Consider the following 19,405-nt stretch of genomic DNA (forward strand, 5'->3'; position numbering starts at 1 on the left):
AGGCTGACATATTTCCTACAATCTTCAGCCAAAAGTGCTGATGGATGAGCTATCTCAGCCTTCTTTGGAGGTCCCCAGCAGTTCCAGTCTTCAGTCAATTTAATTCACTCCATGTGATATCAAGAAATGACTGAAGATACTGGATACTGCGAAGACTATGGGTCCTCTCAACATTCCTGCAATAGTACTAAGGACTTGTGCTGCAGAATTAGCCATTTCCTTAGCCAAGCTATTCCAGTACAACTACAACACTGGCATCAACCCAGCTCAGGTATGCCCTGTACACAAAAAGCAAAGACAAACCCAACCCGACAGTCACCACACCATTAGTCTACTCTCGATCATCAGTCAAGTGATGGAAAGGATCATTAACAGTGCTGTCAAGCAGCACTTACTTAGAAATAACCTGCTCATCAATGCTCAGTTTGGGTTCCTCCAGGGTCACTCAACTCCTGACCTCATTACAGTCTTGGTTCAAACATGGATGAAAGAACTGAACTCAAGAGGTAAGATGAGATTGACTGCCCTTGACATTAAGACGCATTTGACCAAGTGTGGCATCAAGAAGCCTTAGCAAAACTGCAGCCGGTAGGCACTGGGGGAAAACTCTCTGCTGGTTGGAGTCATACCTAGAACAAAAGAAGGTGGTTGTTGGAGGTCAGACATCTCAGCTCCTGGACATCACTGCAAGAGTTCCTCAGAGTAGTGTCCTGGGCACAACTATTTTCAGTTGCTTCAATGACCTTCCTTCCATCATAAGGTCAGAGATGGGGATGTTTGTTGATGATTGCAAAGCACCCTTTGCATCTCCTCAGACACTGAAGCTGTCCATGTCTAAATGCATCAAGACCTGGACAATATCCAGGCTTGACAAGTGGCAAGTAACATATGCCAAGGCTCCTTGGACAGCACCTACCAAAATGACAACCACTACCATCTAGAAGGACAAGGGAAGCAGAAACATTGGAACGCCACCACCTGGAAGTTCCCCTCCTAGCCACTCACCATCCTGATTTGGAAATATATGCCGGTTCCTTCACTGTTTCTGGGTCAAAATTCTTGAACTCCCTTGCTAACAGCATTATGGGTGTACCTACACCACATGGACTGCAGTGGTTCAAGAAGGCAACTCACCATTATCTTTTCGAGGGCAATTAGGGATGGGCAATAAATACTAATCTAGCCAGCAAAGCCCACGTCTCTTCAATGAATTAAAAAAAACTCATGTCAAATATGAGGCTGACAGCAAAATGCCACTTCTGCAAAGTGAACGATTGAGCAACACATTATGGATACTGGCATTTAATCATGCATCTGCTCCTCGCCCAAAACCATTTACACATAAATTACAACAAATGCCATTTCAACTGCAAATTTTGACCCAAGAGGCGTCATGCTTGAACCTCCTCAAATAAAAAACAAAGAGGCCAGGCCACAAATCAGGACTGAAGAATTGTAACAACCATCTTTTTAGCCATTGCAGTAAATTTCAGTCCTCCGTGTCTTCTAGCTGAAACTGGCAGCCAGTCCAACAGCTACAAGTCTTTTCGGTTTGCCATTTTACTTCTGTTGCTTTCAATGGCAAAGCCCTGCCTGGGTGAGCCTGCATTGGTGTGAGACTAGGCTATGCAATCCATGGCAAACTCAGATAATCTCAGATTTGGATAGATGTAGTGCACTTCAGGCATGCAGCACCTGTTTAGCATCTGAGCAGACAGATGCACATATAGCGATCTAATGAGTCATTGAAAACTTGTGCTTTATACATGATGTTAACATCCGCAAAAATATTATTGATGACCATTGCTTTACAATGTCTGAATAAGTCAAATTCTGAGTAATATAAAGCACCTGTGCAAGAAAAAGTATCTTTAGAATTGTCCTGCTGTTTTGAGAATTGAATTCCACGTTTCTTCTTGTTATTTGTGAAAACTGTGAACAAGTAACTGTTAAGTTTTCAAGTTATTTTTAAACTCCAGATATTTTTTGCTTTCAGTTTCACAGGCCACTTTGACAGATGAATCTTTACTCCATTATGTTTTTAGAAAAAAATAGTTCCAATTGGACAGACAGCTGGCAATATACCACAAGATCAAATAGAGATCCCCTTCACTTCATTTTGATTTACTGACCTTATTGCAAGTTCTCATGTAATCTTCCTCAACTGCAGATAGTTGCAGATTAACATTAAGGCCTGAAAGCTATTTTGCCTCTCCCTTTCTCACACACACAAGGACTCAGGACAGCCCTCCCACTGTTACGCCCAACCCTGCAATTTGAACAAGACCGAGGCAGAACAAATTTATACACATCTCTTAAATGCAGGCAGGGGGGTTGCTAACCCTCCCGAAATGACTGGGAGTTTACCGGAAACAGCATCAATCTCCTGGAGGCCAAAGAAAGCAATCTGAGACATTTAAAATATCATTAAAAAATATATCAGTCCCATAACCCATCATTAATAATAGCCAAGAAGGGAAAGTATGTACAACTCCCATCAAGAGGCATTGTCATGTGGTGACATCACATCAGGTACAGCACCACCCAAAACAATTTCAAACCTTAACCTGAAAGAAAAGGCCAGGCAGACTCCAGTTGGCTGGGATTTTGGTGGGTTGCAATGAGATTAATGCGGTTTGGATTTCACTGAGGGATTACACATGAGCAGCGTCAATTGAGTGTGATGGGTGTGAGTTTGGATCATTAAAAATAGAGATGGCAAGTGGGGGAGGGGGGAGAATCCTCAGTTTCAGCAGTTATTAATATTCCTGTTGAAACCATAGTATCATTTCATGCATCGAGCCTCAAGAATGAGGACAGCTCAGTTTCCCTCTAAACTTCAATCATGATTCTCCTGACTGCAAATTTGTTCATCTAATTAAAGTTGGGTTGTTTTCCTCTCTTGTTCTCGCCCAGAACCCCCTCAAGACACACGCCTCTGGCTTTCCATGACATCACTTCTGCCAACATCTCCTGGAATAGGTCCAGCCAGATTTGGCAACCCTAACGCATGCCAGAACGTAATTCCTGGTTCGTATCAGAGCCAAATGCACAAAAGACACAAATTTAACAGGATAGCAAATGCAAAGCGCAAAATGAGAACTTGCAATAATCTTTCGTTGAAAACAGAAAATGCTGCAAACACTCAGTAGGTCAGGCAATATCTGTGGACAGAGTTAACATTTCGTGTCTGTGACCTTTCATCAGAACTGGGAAAAGCTGGAAACGCAAGTGCCTTTGCGCAAGGGATGGGTGGTACAAGGACAAAAGGGTGGGGTGAAATACAGCAGAGATTGAATGACAGAAGAGTTAAGTCTTCCAGGGCCAAAGGAAACAGTGATGAGGCAAGAAATAAAGAAACAAAAAGTTGTACCCAGAGCAGGTGCATCATTGACTGAAAGCAAGGATAAGGAAAAACACAAAACCAGCAAAGAAATGGAACTAAAATAAGGTAGAAATTATGGTCTGAAATTGTTGGAATGTTCAGTCCAGAGTGCCTAACTGAAAGATGAGGTGTTGTTCCTGAAGTGTAGGTGGAGCTTCACTGGAAAAATGTAGTAGCCAAGGACAGAGCTGTCAGCATAAGACTAACTTGGAGAATTAAAATGACAATTCACCATAAGTTTGGGGCCATGCTTGCAGACTAAACAAAGGTATTCCACAATGTTATCACTCAATTCACATTTGGTTTTCTCGATGTAGAGGAAACCAAGCTGTGAGCAATAAAAACAATAAACTAGGTTGAAAGAAGTGCACATGAATCACTGCTTCAACTGATATGGGCATTTGAGGTCTTGGACAATGAGGACAGAGGAGATAAAAGGGAATGTGTTACCTTTTCTGCTCTTGCATGGAAAGGTGCTGTGGGAAGGGGACAGGGTGGTATGGGTGACTGCAGAGTGGACCAGGCTATCACGGAGGGAACAGTCCCTTTGGAATGTTGAAAGGGGCGGAAAGGAGAAAAAGAAATGGCATAAAATGATCTATTGAATAGAGGCTATTGGGGTAAAAGGTGAGGACAAAGGGAACACTTTCATTTTTTGTATCATCTTTCATCCTATTCCAGATCTTCCTTTAGTCCTTTACCCACCTGCCCCTTACATTTCTAACTTTTCCCAGTTCCCAGACCTGAAATGTTAGTTTCCTCTTCACAGATGCTGCTGGACCCATTAGGTATTTCCAACATTTTCTGTTTATATTTCAGATTTCAAACATCTATAGTATTCAGCTTTTTGATATTTTGTTGGGTCCAGAGTACTAATACTAAGGTATCTGTCATCCATAGTTTCTCAAGGATCTTTTTCGGTGTGAACCTTGATGCCATTTTCATTTCTGATAACCTACAAAGAACTGTATGGTCTGGAGTTTCCTGTATAAATCGAATATTATGTTGGGTGCATTCCCAATGTACAGCAATACAATAGTACAATTAATTGATGTGATACAGAAACAAAATGTAGACTTGCTTTATATAAGATGACAACTATTCTGTAATAGCGATTTGCATAGTGTTCCAAAGCTTTTATGATACATAAAGGCACTTTAAGCAGGGACACCATTGTTGGGTTGAGCCAGGAAAACCATGATGGGAAGCAAGATCATTTGACTGGGTGATAAGGTACTTGATTTAGCAAGCAATTGAAAAAAAGATATTTAACCACCATTTGGACAATGCAGAAGCTACATCTACATATTTATGAGATTGCATTTACAATGTATTCGCAACACTTTTGGCCACAATCTTTCAGTATGGTTACATTCAGTTTGCGGGGAAAGGTGTATATCTGTGTGTCATCTTGCAAGGTTATGACACGGTTATCCACTATCAGCACATTGATGCCACATTCAACATAAAATGGTCCTAACCAAGCACTGGGAGCAGCACTCATGTGTTGAATTGGAAACTGAAGGGTGGGAGGGGAGGGTGGGGGAAGAGAGAGAACGATATACATCATGGGTTTGGCTTCCTCCTTCCTGCCACAGTGTATGAGGAGAGGTTTTTAATTAATAGTAAAACATGCCCTAGTTTATTTTAAACACAATACTGGTAAGCATTAGTTTTTTTGCTTGAATTGACCCCAAGAAACTGTTTGACATTTAACAATGTCTTTGTATGTTTTCAGTACCTGGGACATTTTATTGATTTGTTCAGGGGATGTGGGCATCGCTGGCTGAGCCAGCATTTAATGACTAACCCTAATTGCCCTCGAACTGTGTGGTTTGCTTGGCCATTTCGGACGGCTTTAAGAGTCAACCACATTACTCTATGTGTGGAGTCACATGTAAGCCAGACCAAGATGGCAGATTTCCTTCCCTAAAGGACAAGTGAACCAGATGGGTTTTTGCAACAATCGACAGTGGTTTCATGGTCATCATTAGACTTTTAATCCCAAACTTTTATTGAATTCAAATTTTACCATTTGCCGAGGTAGGATTTGAATCCCGATCGCCAGAACATTACCCTGGGCTTCTGGATTGCTTGTCCAATGACAATAACACAATGCCACCACCTTACCTGGAGAAGAAAGAGCATCTCCTAGGAATGCTATTCCCTTTCTCAAAAAATGATTCCTTTTTCTAAGCTTTACAGTCAAGCTTGCTTTCTGCAGCGATAAGTGGCACAGGTTTTTCAAGTGATTTAATATGAATGACAATGCAACTTTGTCATCCAGTTACCAGCTCAACCAAAAAGCTGGCACAATGGGGCTGCATGAGCTTCTTCTGTGCTAATATCATTCTGTGATTTCATATCTTAACCCCTATTTTTCTCCATTTTATTAATAAATCCTATAATTTTGTGTATGTTTCCTTTTGATAGTTCCGTATTCCAAAATGTGCTTCTTCAGATTTATCAGTATTTGCGAGCTACCTGCCCATTCAGCCAATTGATTTATGACATTCTTTAGTTTCTTACTTTTCCTCCACTGAGATTTCCATGCTCCTGCAACAAGAGCAAACACTGTGAATACTGGAAAATTAATAAAAGAACAAATGTTCTGATTGATGGAAGGTCATTGACCCAAAACGTTGCCTCACATAATTGCCTCCATAGTTAGCATCAATTGGGAAAGAAGAGGTTGCAGAGTTCACTACTGTCCAACAATCAAAGAAAACAGGGAGTTATCACCACTCTGCTTTTTGTCTCCTTGCTACTCCTCTTTCCACACAGCTGCACTCCCTTTCAACTTATGTATATTTAGTTTTATAATAAGTCTTTTAAATTCACAAGCCTCCTTCTGAAATCTGTGCATTCAGTATCTATTGCATTCCCATAATCATGGTGACCCCGCAAAGAATTCTAAAGAATTAAACAAGCCTGACCTTTCCCTACAAATCCATGTTAACTATTCTTGATTAATACATGATTTTTTTTAAAAACAAATTAAAAACAATTTGATCTCAAATTTTTGACAGAGATGTTGGCCCACAATTGAGATAGTGCATAATTTGGGATTGCAACATTCACCCCCTTGCAGATTTTTGGCATAATTCCTGTTTCCAAATGGAACTCTGGTTCTGCTTTCTTTTTCCTTGCTGAACTCTATTTCGTACTTTGGGAAGGCCCGGTCATTTTCTATATTTAATCCCATTACCTTTTTTGACACTGTCTGTTTGAATAGTTGTCTCTGACCATATCTCTTCCATGTCTTTCACAGGTATTTCAACAGTTTTAAAGTCATCTCTGTCCATAAATACTGCTGTCAAGTAGATACTAAGCAACCTCAACATTCCCTCACACTGAAGTATACTTAATCCCCAGCTGGCATAGTCACTCCTTCAATGATTCTTTCACTGAAGAGTTTATAAAAAAAGAACCCAGTTTCCTTTACGTTCATCACCAATCTATTTTTGTACTCCTAATTGGTGGAGTAGTAAGTGGTAGAGTACAACAACGCCCTGCATTTAAATAGAACCTTTAACAATGGAATACGTCCAAAAATATTTCACAAGAAGCTTGATCAATTCCCTAGATTCTGGAAAGGTTTCATCTGATTGGAAAATACCTAATATGACTCCTCTAAAGAAAGGATGGAGACAAAATGCAGGAAACATCAGGTCAGTTAACTTAACATGTGTTAAGGAGAAATTGTTGGAATCTATTAATAAAAAGAGTTTATAGCGGGACACTTCATAATCTCAATGCAATCAAGCAGAGTCAACGTGGTTTTCCAAAAGGAAAATTATGATTGAGAGGTTTACTGGGAGTTTTTTCAGGAAATTTCCAAAAGGCATTTGACAATGTGCCACAATTGCTATGTAAATTAAGAGCTTGTGGTGGAGGGGTAACATATTATCATGGGTAGAGGATTGATTCACCAACAGGAAGCAGAGCAAGCATAAATAGATCATTTTCTGGCTGGCATGTGATGAGGGGAGACCACAGGGGTGGGAGGGGGTCCAACCTATTTCCAATTTATATCAATGACTTGGACAAAGGGACCCAATGTATGGTTGCTAAATTTGCTGATGACACAAAGATAGATGGGAAAGTTAAGTCGTAAAGAGGACATAAGGAGCCTGCAAAGGGACAAAGATGGGTTGTGAATGGGAAACATTTAGCAGTTGAAGTATAATGTGTGAAAATGTGAACTTGTTCATTTATGGTGGGAAAAATAGAAAAGTAGCATATTATTTAAATGGAGAGAAATTGTGGAACACCGTGGTCCAGAGGGATCTGGGTATTCTGATACATGAATCAAGCACAGCAAGTAAACGGGAGACAAATGGAAAGTTGTTGTTTAAGGCAGGGGAATGGAATATAAATGTTGGGATGTTTTACTAAGTTATACAGGGCATTGGTGAGACCTCATCTGGAGTACTGTGTATAATTTTAGTCTCCTTATTTAAGAAAGGATATAAATGCATTTGAAGCAGTAACCAGAAGTTTCACTCAATGTATACCTGGGATGGGAGGAGTTATCTCATGAGGAAAGGTTGGACAGAATAAGTTTGTATCCATTGGGGTTTAGAAAAATGGGAGATGATGTAATTGAAACACAAAAGATGCTGACAATATTTCACATGATGATACCGAAAGGATGTTTCCCCTTGTGGGAGAGATTAGAACTAAGGGATACAGTTTAAAAATAAGGGATCTCACATTTAAGACAGAGATATGAAGATTTCTTTCTCTCAGAGGGTCATGAGTTTTCGGAACTCTTTTCCCTGAAGAACAGTGGAGGCAGGATCCTTGAATATTTTTAAGGCAGAGTTGGACAGATTCTTGACGAACAAGGAAATCAATGGTTACGGAGGTTAGGTAGAATCTGGAGTTGAAATCACAATCAGATCAGCCATGATCTTATCAAGTGGTGGAGCAGGCTTTAGGGGTCCACTCCTGCCCGTAATTCATATATTCATATGCAGGTTCAAACAAAATTTGACACCAAGCCACAGAAGGAGATATTAGAAGGTGACCAACAGCTTGAATTGAGGTAATATTTTAAAAGAGGAGAGGGTTATGGTGAGAATGACAGCTGAAGACATGACTGCCCATGGTTCAGTGATTAATATCTGGGATGTACAAGAGGCCGGAATCACAGAAGTGCAGCTACCCACGAGGTTCTAAGGTAGGTGGAGATTACAGAAATAGGGGGAAGCAAGGCTTGAAGGGATTTTCAATCAAGAATGAGAATATCTTCAAGGTAGCGATGGATAAGGAGCCAATAGAGAACAGTAAGCACAAGGGTGACAGGTGAATGGGACTTGTGAGAGTTAGAATAGGGCAGCAGAGTTTTGGCTTAGCTCAAGTTTAAGATGGGAGGCCAGGAAAGCATTGGTCTAAAAGTAACAGAAATATTTATGAGGGTGTCAGCACCAAATGTGGCAGGAATGAAGTCAAGCAATGTTAGTGACACCGTCCTGATTTGGAACTATATCTTCACGGTTGCTCTGTCAAAATTCCGGAACTCCCTCCCTAGACAGTACATGGGTGTACTTACACCACATTGGCTGCAACTGTGCAGGAAGGAAGCTTACCACCATCTTCAAGGGCAATTATGGATGGGGAAACAAATGCTGGCCTAGCTAGTGATACCCACACCTTGTGAAAGAACAAAAAAGATATAAGTAGGTGGCCTTGTTGATGGAGTAGATATGGGACTGATGAGGGTCAAGATTTTTTTTATTCATTCGTGGGACATGGGTGTTGCTGGTTGGCCAGCATTTGTTGCCGATCTTTAGTCGTCCTTGAACTGAGGGGCTTGCTAGGCCATTTCAGAAGGCAGTTAAGAGCCAACCACATTGTTGTGGCTCTGGAGTCACATGCAGACCAGACCAAGTAAGGATGGCAGATTTCCTTCCCTAAAGGACATTAATGATCCAGATGGGTTTTGCCACCAGTCGACAATGGCCCCATGGTCATCAGTAGATTTTAATTCCATTTTTTTTTAATTGAATTCAAATTACACCATCTACCATGGCAGGATTCGATCCTGGGTCTCAGCACATTAGCTGAGTTTCTGGATTAGTAACCTAGCAATAATACCATGAGGCCATTGCTTCCCCCGGAGAAAGACTGGCAGCATCAAAACAAAGCAAAGCCAGGTCTAAAGGAAGCAGAAAGGAGCAGGTCCAAGAGGAAGTGGGCCGAAGTAGTTGGACAACAGGGAAGAAGCAGTCACAGCAAATCCAGCGGAAGCTGGTATTATACTAGGAAGTGACGCAGAGAGGAAGAAATCTGAAGACAGTAGTTTCCATCAAATTTTCATGGGCCAAATGGCAGCAGTTGGAATCAAGTGAGGAAAGATGTAATGATATTGATGGTAAGTACCATTTTCCTCTAATGACCGAAAAATGCCAGTACTACAGAATCACCGAACTGTTATAGTGCAGAAAGAGCACTATATGCCTGCACTGGCTCTCCAATTAAAATCTGATTCTCAGTGCTGTTGAATATAGAAGCTCACTTATCAATTGTATATAGTACTCTAATGTATCTGGACACTTTCATAATGCTGATCAATTTAATATTCATTGACCTTTTCTAAACAAGCCCCATCATTAATCACATATTTAACTTATCATAAACCATTACATTATGTCACATGAAATTGTCAACACTTTTCGAACATATCTGTCAAAGGGTTCCCAACATCAGACTATGGTTCCTCCGTGATTCACAATTCCTCCAAGATAGAGTGTACTATGTCACTTACCAAAATAGGCCCAACTATATGGAACTAACAGGGATCGAAAATACCATCCCTGCAAGGGAATAGGCAAGGATTGCTGTTTGTGGGCTTACTACCTACATCCTTAAAAATCTGACACAACAGGAATAGGGGCAGGAATCCTGGTCCTGCCTGCCATGTTTAAATCCTGCCTGCCTCAGTTCCAACACAGACGAAGATATAAAAATCCAGCTTGTGACCTTCACTAGAGGATACAATGTCGCATGTGTAGATATTCGCGAAAGATACTTGTCTTCTACCAAAGCATCAATTTGGTAAGGAACCTGGTCAGTTAAATGAACTAGCTGTCTCAGTAGGCAGCTTTAGACATTTTTATTTAGTGCATGTTATTTGTGTAAGTGAAGGAGCAGTTGATGAGAGACTGCAATTCCTCTCAACTATTTGAACATCCAAGAGATTTAGTATTTTCCTTTTCATCTTATGGTCTTGATCTTAAACAATATTGATCAATGTTTGTGTCAATTTCCTAGCTGAAACTATCTGCTGCTTACTTAGAAAATGTGACTTTGTTGCTCCTTTGTGCGGCACATTGTGAAATGTCTACTTTTCTAACAAATAAATACAGAAGCATCAATGAATGATTATTTACTAATCTATATATCCAAATCTAGGTGGAACAAATTCCTCTCTCTAAAACTTTCCTCCCTGTTGTTTCTCAGTCCATCACATTTCTGAGTCAACTTTTCACTGCAAGTTTGTGTGCCATTTTTATAATGAATACTCCATAATAACATAATCTGGGCATTAACTCTTTCAACCAAAATCACTCAAAATGCTTAGTGAAAGCATAGCCTTTTCTCCCTTCGTAAACCCAAAGTTGTTATCATGAACTGAATTTGCAATGTATCTTCTGAATGTCTGTATGTGCCGAGCAGTCTCCAGTACTGATGAGATATTTTTTCTAATCTTCAAGCTGTTTCTACTCAGTTGTTTATCAAAAATATTAGAAGGTAAGTCAAATTTCGAAAGCTTGATATTGAAATACTTTTTATTTTACAAACACAAAAGCTCTGTGCGTGTGTGAGAGAAAGAGTGTCTGATCACTTTTCATTTTTTTTCTACAAACTTCAGAAAGCATTCTTGTTGGAAAAATAAACCTTGTGTTTGGTGAACAGAGAACCTAACACTGAATTACTAGTATTAGAAAGAAAGAGAGAGCACAAACACAGAAACAACAAAAAATATTGATTAGTTGGATAGGAATATTTGGAAACAAGCTTATTTCCTCTTATACTGTTTTTGTGCCTGCCTTGCCAATCTCCACTCACCAAGATCTGTGACTCCTCTGATACCCCATGTCTTTGATGATTTCAGGTTCACCAATCCCATCATCCCGTTTTCACCATGGACCTCAGGTCCCTCCACATTCTCAACTCTTTGAGCCTTCCATTTCTTTCTTGAACAGAAACCCAACCAGTTCCCATCCACTAGCACAGACTGAACTTGTTATCACTTTAAAAAACTTCTCATCGCCAATCGCTTCTTCTAAATTTGAGGTCTTGAGTAAGGGAGCCCATATGGATCTAAACTATGAGGAACATGTGGAACATTGTGTTTTAGTCATGCCTTATGTGACTACCCGAGACCTCATGGCCGAAACTCTACCACCTAACCCAATCAGGGCGGGAGAGGTTCCCAGAACAGAAATCTCTGTTGGCCTCAGGTCCCATGTCTTTAATGAGACATTAAACCAAGACCCCATCTTCCTGATCATGTGGATGTAAAAGATTCCATGGCACTATTTTGAAGAGGAGCACGGGAGTTAACCCCAGTGTTCTGACAAAATGTATCCCTCAATCAACATCCCAAAAAGAATATCTTGTCATTACCACATTGCTGTTAGTGCACGTGCACAAATTATTTCAATATTTCAAAAGTATTCCATTGGCTGGACAGCACTTTGAAACATTCGGTGGTTGTGAAAAGTGCTATATAAATGCAAGTCTTTCTTTTTTAAAAATTTCAAATTGGGGAATGCATGGATGTTGTTTTCTGCTCTCACCTTGACAATTTCACTAACTATGCTTCCAATTTTCCCCCCTCTCCCACACCTACATTTGGTCCATCTCTGATTGTGTCTCTTCTTTCCTAGATATTACATTACCTCCACTAATGAGCTCTCAAAAGATATGTATTGTAAATTTACTGATACCCACAATCTGGAATGGATTATGCTTCTTCCCAATCCACTTTCTATAATGAAATATGGAAATATATATAAAATAGCAGGAAATTTGGCCCTTCAAGCCTGGTCCTCCCCGGTATTCACTATAAAATCATAGTATAAAATCATAGAATCCCTACAGTGCAAAGGAGGCCATTCAGCCCTTTGAGCCTGCACTGACCACAATCCCACCCAGGCCATATCCCCGTAACCCACATATTTACCCTGCTAAACCCCCTGACACTAGGAGGCAATTTAGCATGGCCAATCCACCTAATCCACACATCTCTGGACTGCAGGAGGAAACCAGAGCACCTGGAGGAAACCCATGCCGACACGGGGAGAATGTGCAAATTCCACACAGTCAGTCACCCAAGGCCGGAATTGAACCCAGGTGCCTGGTGCTGTGAGGCAGCAGTGCTAACCACTGTGCCACCCTTGATCATGTGAACATGAAAATTGATCAAAATTATGATCATGTGAAAATCCAACTCAAAAGCCTGTTTCCACCTTCCCCCGATATCCTTTGATCCATTTCATCCCAGGAGCTCCTACTTGAAAACATACAATGTTTAGGCCTCATCTACTTTCTGTGATACTATTTGCCATCTTTATCACCTGAAACACATGCATGCTTATCTTCAGGCACTGATGTAAATAGGAACATAGGAATTAGAAGCAGAAATATGCAGTTCTGCCCTTGGAACCTGCTCCACCATTTAATCAGATCATGGGGGACATGACTGAATATGTGCCTATGACATCCAGGTCTGGCCTTTTCTTCCAGTATCTCCATCTCCTGCCCAAAGAAGTTCACTTTCTGAATCAGCGCTTCAATTGTTTCTCAGCCAAGATTCCTCATCAACAATGGTTGACAGGACTCAACAGCATTTGTCCCAATTATTTTGTCACTGCTTACATCCCTGCTCTCACAACAATCCCATTTGTCTTCAACCGGACTCCACCTGCCTCTGCAATTGTTGATGATCATTTCTATCAGCTACAAAATAATTCCATGCAAAGTATATCATCTCATTACTCTCCTTCCTCTGGGATACTCTTATGTACTCTATTGCCACTCCAACTTCCATTTCCCTTCCTTTTCAACCAAGATGGGAGCAAGATTTGTTAATTCATCTCCTTGCACATCAGGATGCCAAATACACCTTCCGTGTAACAGCAATTTATATGTACTTCCTCCAACCCAGTGTTTGTTGCTCACTGTGCAGTTCTCTTGTACATTGGAAAGATTAAAAGATTTAGTAACTACTTTGCAACAACACATCCAATCTGTCCACAAATAACAAATGAATCACCATGTGGCTAGTCACATCAACTCTGACCCCACCTCCTCTCATTGACATCGTTTTTTAGGCACCCTGCAGCCCTCTGGTCTTCACAGCAACACTCCAATTATCTTTACCAAAAGAAAGTGGTGGCAGTTGAAGGGAGACAAGTTGAGGGTTTTGGTTGTAAGCCTGTTGTCAGAATACAGTTCTAGCACGGGAACTGTACATCCTTGGTGTTGGCCTTCCTTCAGGACTGGGGTACCTACTGCACATTTTCTGTTTTTATTTTAAAACATCTCCAAGCTTTCTTTTCAACTTTCTTCGATTTCACCTTTTTTGTGTGTTGGCCTTTTGCCAGCTTAGTTATTTATTTTATTTTGTGTTTTTCCATGAGGTACTTCTATATCACTTAACAATTTCCTGTTTTTCTTTTAAGCAAATTGCATTAACTTACATTCTATGATTGGAATATTTGTAGTTTTGTCCTGTCCCCTCACAACAACCCCTATTTAATTCTTCAGAATTGAAAGGCAAGTAAGCATTTTCTAATTTTATCCAAAACAATAACACAACTTCTTTTTTACAAATGTGACTAATCCAGTACCTGCATTTCAATTTTTTTCCACAATTCAAAGCTCTCCAGCATACAAAAGGGAGATCATTATAAGTTAGACATTTATTTAGAGGTTAGTTACTCAATAGATAATTAAATCACTAAAATCCTGGACAGGGGTGGGAAGGATCAGCATTGACTGGAATCTTAACTAGGCAAGCCACACACACACACACTACAAGAACTGGATGTTCTGTGGCGAATGACCCACCTTTGGACCCCCAAAGCATCAGCACCATTTACAAAGCACAAGGAAGGAGTGTGAACTCTCCACTTGTATGGACTGGTGCAATTGTAACAAGACTCAAGCTCAAAACCATCTAGAACAAAGTAGTTCGCTTAAGCAACAACTTTATACACTCTCTCACCCCCTCCCACTACCAGTGCATCTTAGCTGCAGTGTGTATTTTTACAAGATGCACTTTAGCCACTCCCCAAGGCATCTTCGACAGCATCTCCAAGGTCTGTAACCTCCACTACCTAGAAGGAGCACAGCAACAAGCGCATGGAAACACCAACATCTCAAAGTCACACACCATCCTAACTTGGAAATACATCACCGGTCCTTTATTGTCACAAGGTCAAATTCCTGGAACTCCCTTCCAAACAGCATTGTTTGAGTACACTACACAGAATACTGCAATTGAGGAAGGCTTCTCACCACCATCTTTGCAAAAAGGGCAACTGGGAATAGACAATAAAATACGGGCGTTGCCAGTGATTCCCAAATCCTATGAATGAATAGAAAGCTGAAGTACTTACTGCACTGAGGCAATACTTGCTCAGAGTAGTGCAATGCCAGGCCAGGATACCAGGACTGTACTCAAATTTCTGCATATTTCTGGTCACTAAAAGAGCTCTCTATGGGAATGCAAGCATGTAATAAAATTCACCCAAGAATCAAACCAAAATTATGTTTTAAATGTAGACAAAGAGTAGTCAAGCTTCACACATATTAAAATGTTTACAAAGTTTCCACTATAAATGTTACCTCCACAACTTGAATACTTTTCTAAATTTGATTCAGTAAATTCACACCAGATTACATGAATCCAAAGTCAAAACAACTTTGCATAGATACAAAACCCAAGTTTTCTATGTAACATTGGCCAAGGTACACATTCCCAGCAACAAACTTCAATTCAAATTCAAACTTCAACGTAGCTTGAAACATCTGAGAGAAATTAAGTTAACATTTCAGGTGATCAACCAGAAACATTAACTCTGTTTTTCTCTCATCACAGATAGTGCCTGCCCTGCTGAGTACTTCCAATATTTTCAAATTTCAGATAGCCAGCATGCACCTGGGTGCAGTCCTATCTACAAGATTCTCTTCAACAACTCCCAAGGCTTCTTTGACAGTACCTCCCAAACCTGCAACGTCTGTTACCTAGATGGAGGTGCTTTTGAAACAGTTGAGTGTGGATATCCACATTTACACATAGGTCTATGCATATTCCCTTCATAAAGATTGACAAACACAAGGTCGCTTGAACTGGCAATGCAATAATTTACATACGTACAAACAGATGGATTTGGAACAGGAATGTATCACTCAGTCCCTCGAGCCCGCTCCACTATTCATAAGATCATGCTAATATGATTGTAACCTTAACTGCACGTTCCCACTTACCAGATAACTTTTCACTCCCTTGTTTATCAAAAACCTATCTACCTCTACCTTAAAAATATTCAAAAACTCTGCTTCCACTGCCTTTTGAGGAAGAGTTCCAAACACTTCCGATCTGCAGAGAAAAAAATTCTCCTCATCTCTGTCTTAGAGAGTTTCATCTGTCTTATAAACAGTGACCCTGAGTTCTAGATTCTTCCACAAGAGAAAACATCCCTTCCATATCCAACCTGTCTGGAGCCCTCAGGTTCTTATATGTTTCAATCAAGTTGTCTCGTACTTTTCCAAATTCCAGTAGATACAAGCATAGCCTGTCCAACCTTTCCTCATAAGACAACCCACCCAATCCAGGTATTAGTCTAGTAAACCTTCTCTCCAATGCATTACATCCTTCCTTAAATAAAGGAGACTAATGCTGTACACAGTACTCCAGAAGTGGTCTCACCAATGCCCTGTAATAACTGAAGGATAACCTCTCTACTTTTTAATTTAATTATCCTTGCAATAAACAATTACATTCTATTAGCTTTCCGAATCACGTGCTGTACCTGCATACTAACGTTTTGTGATTCATGCATTGGATGTCTCCGCATTTAGAAAATATGTTTTTAAAATCTTACTATCAAAATGGACAATTTTACGTTTTCCCACATTGAGCAAACATCTGGCAAATGTAGTACATTCATTTAACCTAGCTATATCCCTCTGTAGCCTTCTTATCATTTTCACAACTTATTTCTCTACCCATCTTTGTGTCATCAGAAAATTTATCAACCATACCTTCGGTCCCTTCATCCAAGTCATTTATGTAATTTGTAAAAAGACGTGGCCCCAGCACTGATCCCTGTGGCACACCACTTGTTACATCCTGCAAACCAGAAAAAGACCCATTTATGTTTACTCTTGGTTTTCTGTTAACTAGTCAATCCTTTATCAATGCCAATATGTTACCACCAACACCATGAGCTTATATTTTCCACAGTAACCTTTGATATGGCACTTATCAAATGCCCTCTGGAAAGTAAATTGCAGCACATCTACTGGTTCCTTTTATCTACTGCACATGTTACTCCAGCAAATTGGTTAAACATTATTTTGCTCTCACAAAACATGTTGACTCTGCCCGATTACCTTGAATTTATCCAAGTGCCCGACTGCAATTCCTTTAATAATAGCTTCTGACATTTACCCAATGATAGCTGTTAAGCTAACTGGCCTGTGGTTTCCTGCTTTGACTCCCTCCCTTTTTGAATAAAAGAGTTATTTTACTATTTTCCAATGTAATGGAACCTTGCTCGAATCTTGGGAATTTTGGAAAATTGAAACCAATGCATCAACCATCTCATTAGTCTCTTATTATAAGACCCTGGCATGAAGCCTATCAGGATCTGGGAACATGTCAGCTCACAGCTCCTACAATTTACTCAGTACCACTGCCTTGGGGATTGTATTTTTCTCAAGTTCCTCCCTGACACACAATACCTCACTGCCCCGCCCCGCCCTGAATACAGCTATTTCTGGGATGCTACTAGCATCCTCTATATTGAAGACTGAAGCACAATACCTGTTGAATTCATCTGCCATTGCTTTATTTTCCATGATTAATTCTCCAGACTCACTTTCTCCAGAACCAACACTCACTTTATCTTTTAATTTTAAAATATTTATAGAGACTCTTACTATATTTTGATATTTCTACAGTAAGAAGTTTCACAACACCAGGTTAAAGTCCAACAGGTTTATTTGGAATCACAAAATTTTGTGCCTACCCCAGTCCAAGACCAGCATCTCCACATCATTGATATTTCTAGCTAGTTTCATTCCAATTTTTTCCTTTTTATTAATCTTTCAGTAATTCTGTGCTTTTTAAAATATTCCGTCCAATCTTCTGACCTGCCACCCATCCTTGCGCAATGATATGCTTTTTCTTCAAGTTTGATACTATTTTAAACTTTTTTTTAAAAGTTAACACAGATGGTGGGTCCTCCCCTTGGAATTTTTCCCTCTGGTTGGAATGTGTCTATTTAGAAATATTCCCTTAACTGTCTGCCAATAATCTGATTACTTCATTTTCACACAAGATTTATTCAGCAAACGAGAACCAAATAAAAGTAAACTGTTCAGTCATGGAATTACAGTTTGCCAAGTGCAATTATGAGCTGCACTTTTTCCTGATCACCTCCCTCCCCTCCTCCTTTGACCAGGAACTGACATCAGTGCTGGGGCTGGACACTGGAGAATGTCACTAGGCCTCAACAACACGGTGTTCACCTGAGACTAACACACAGTCAAAAGGGCAGCGCCGGCTCTGACATCCGCGGCACTGAGGATACCTTTGCTGCCCTGGGACACGGCACCAAAGCGCGCTGCCCACCCGCCGGCCCTCAGCGCCAGGCAGCCCGAGCCGGGGCCTTGGCACCGCCGCCCCGGCCGCACTCACCGAGTCCGCGCCGCTCCCCCTCGGCCGCTCTGGATTTCTGCCCTGTCCGCTCATTGGCTGCTGCCGGCCGGGGAGGGAGAGGCTTCGGAAGTTCCCGGCGGGGAATCCCCCGACCTCGGCGCTGGCTGACTTCCGCCTCCCTGCCTCAGAAAAGCCAGAGGAGGAAGCCGGGCCTACCCCCGGGGTACCTGACAGGCCGGCCATCCCAGCCCGCCACTCTGCAAATCCAGCCCGGCAGTAAGCTGGGGCCCTTTAGATCCCAAACCCTAACTCTGTTTCTCTCTCCACAGAGGCTGCCAGACTTGCTGAGTTTATCCAGCATGTTCTGTTCATGTTTCAGTTCTGCAGTATTCTGCTTTCTTAAGGGCCCTTTATTGGAGGTGCCAATAATAGTAACACAGAAATAAAATGCCCCAAATTTAGCATCAGGAGTCAACCAAAATTAAGGATAGCTTCCTGACTAAATCAGAATTTTATTACAGACCTCTTAGAATCCCTACAATGTAGAAGGAGGCCATTCAGCCCATTGAGTCTGCACTGACCACAATCCCACCCAGGCCCTAGTTTCACAACCCCACATATTTACCTTGCTAATCCCCCTGACACTAGAGTCAATTTAGCATAGCTAGCCAACCTAACCCGCACATCTTTGGACTGGGAGGAAACCAGAGGAAACCCACGCAGACATGGGGAGAATGTGCAAACTCCACACAGACAGTGACCCGAGGCCGGAATTGAATTAAGGACACTCAAACCCTGCTGTGTCCACTGATCACAATGAGCATCAAGTGTAGTGGTGGACACCACATGCTCCCTTTCAATGAGAACTGGGCACAGATATTTCCACAGGAGATGGGACCACAGTGCCCCACCCACCTACCCCATGGGTCCTGCCATTGCTGGAGGTGCAAATTGCTGTCGGCTACCTAAAGTTAAAACTGGGATATGGGTGCCAGGCTGGTTACTGGTCCCAAAATTGTTCTTTATATGGAGTTCGGACTCATATTTGACCGTGGAACCAAAGAGAACACTGATTTGTTTTGAAGTCAAATTGGGCCTGCTTGGCCTTACTGCAT

The 19,405-nt window shown here is 41.1% G+C and overlaps 1 protein-coding gene across 8 annotated transcripts in view; it reads right to left on the bottom strand.

The window, feature by feature from the left end:
- Positions 1-18,478, bottom strand: part of tank (TRAF family member-associated NFKB activator) — a 69,971-nt gene extending 51,493 nt beyond the window's left edge. The window contains exons 1-2 of one of the 8 annotated variants that reach the window (XM_078228251.1): positions 18,330-18,373; positions 16,670-16,757 (exon numbers count right to left, since the gene is read on the bottom strand). The gene's annotated coding sequence lies outside the window, so the exon portion shown is untranslated. Of the gene's footprint in view, positions 1-16,669; positions 16,758-18,222 lie in introns of all 8 variants that reach the window. The other 7 variants (XM_078228247.1, XM_078228250.1, XM_078228246.1 and 4 more) reach the window with 7 other exon arrangements.
- Between the last annotated feature and the right edge of the window lie 927 nt (positions 18,479-19,405).

Source organism: Mustelus asterias, chromosome 14 (assembly GCF_964213995.1).
Source record: "Mustelus asterias chromosome 14, sMusAst1.hap1.1, whole genome shotgun sequence".
Classification (NCBI taxonomy): Eukaryota; Metazoa; Chordata; class Chondrichthyes; order Carcharhiniformes; family Triakidae; genus Mustelus; species Mustelus asterias.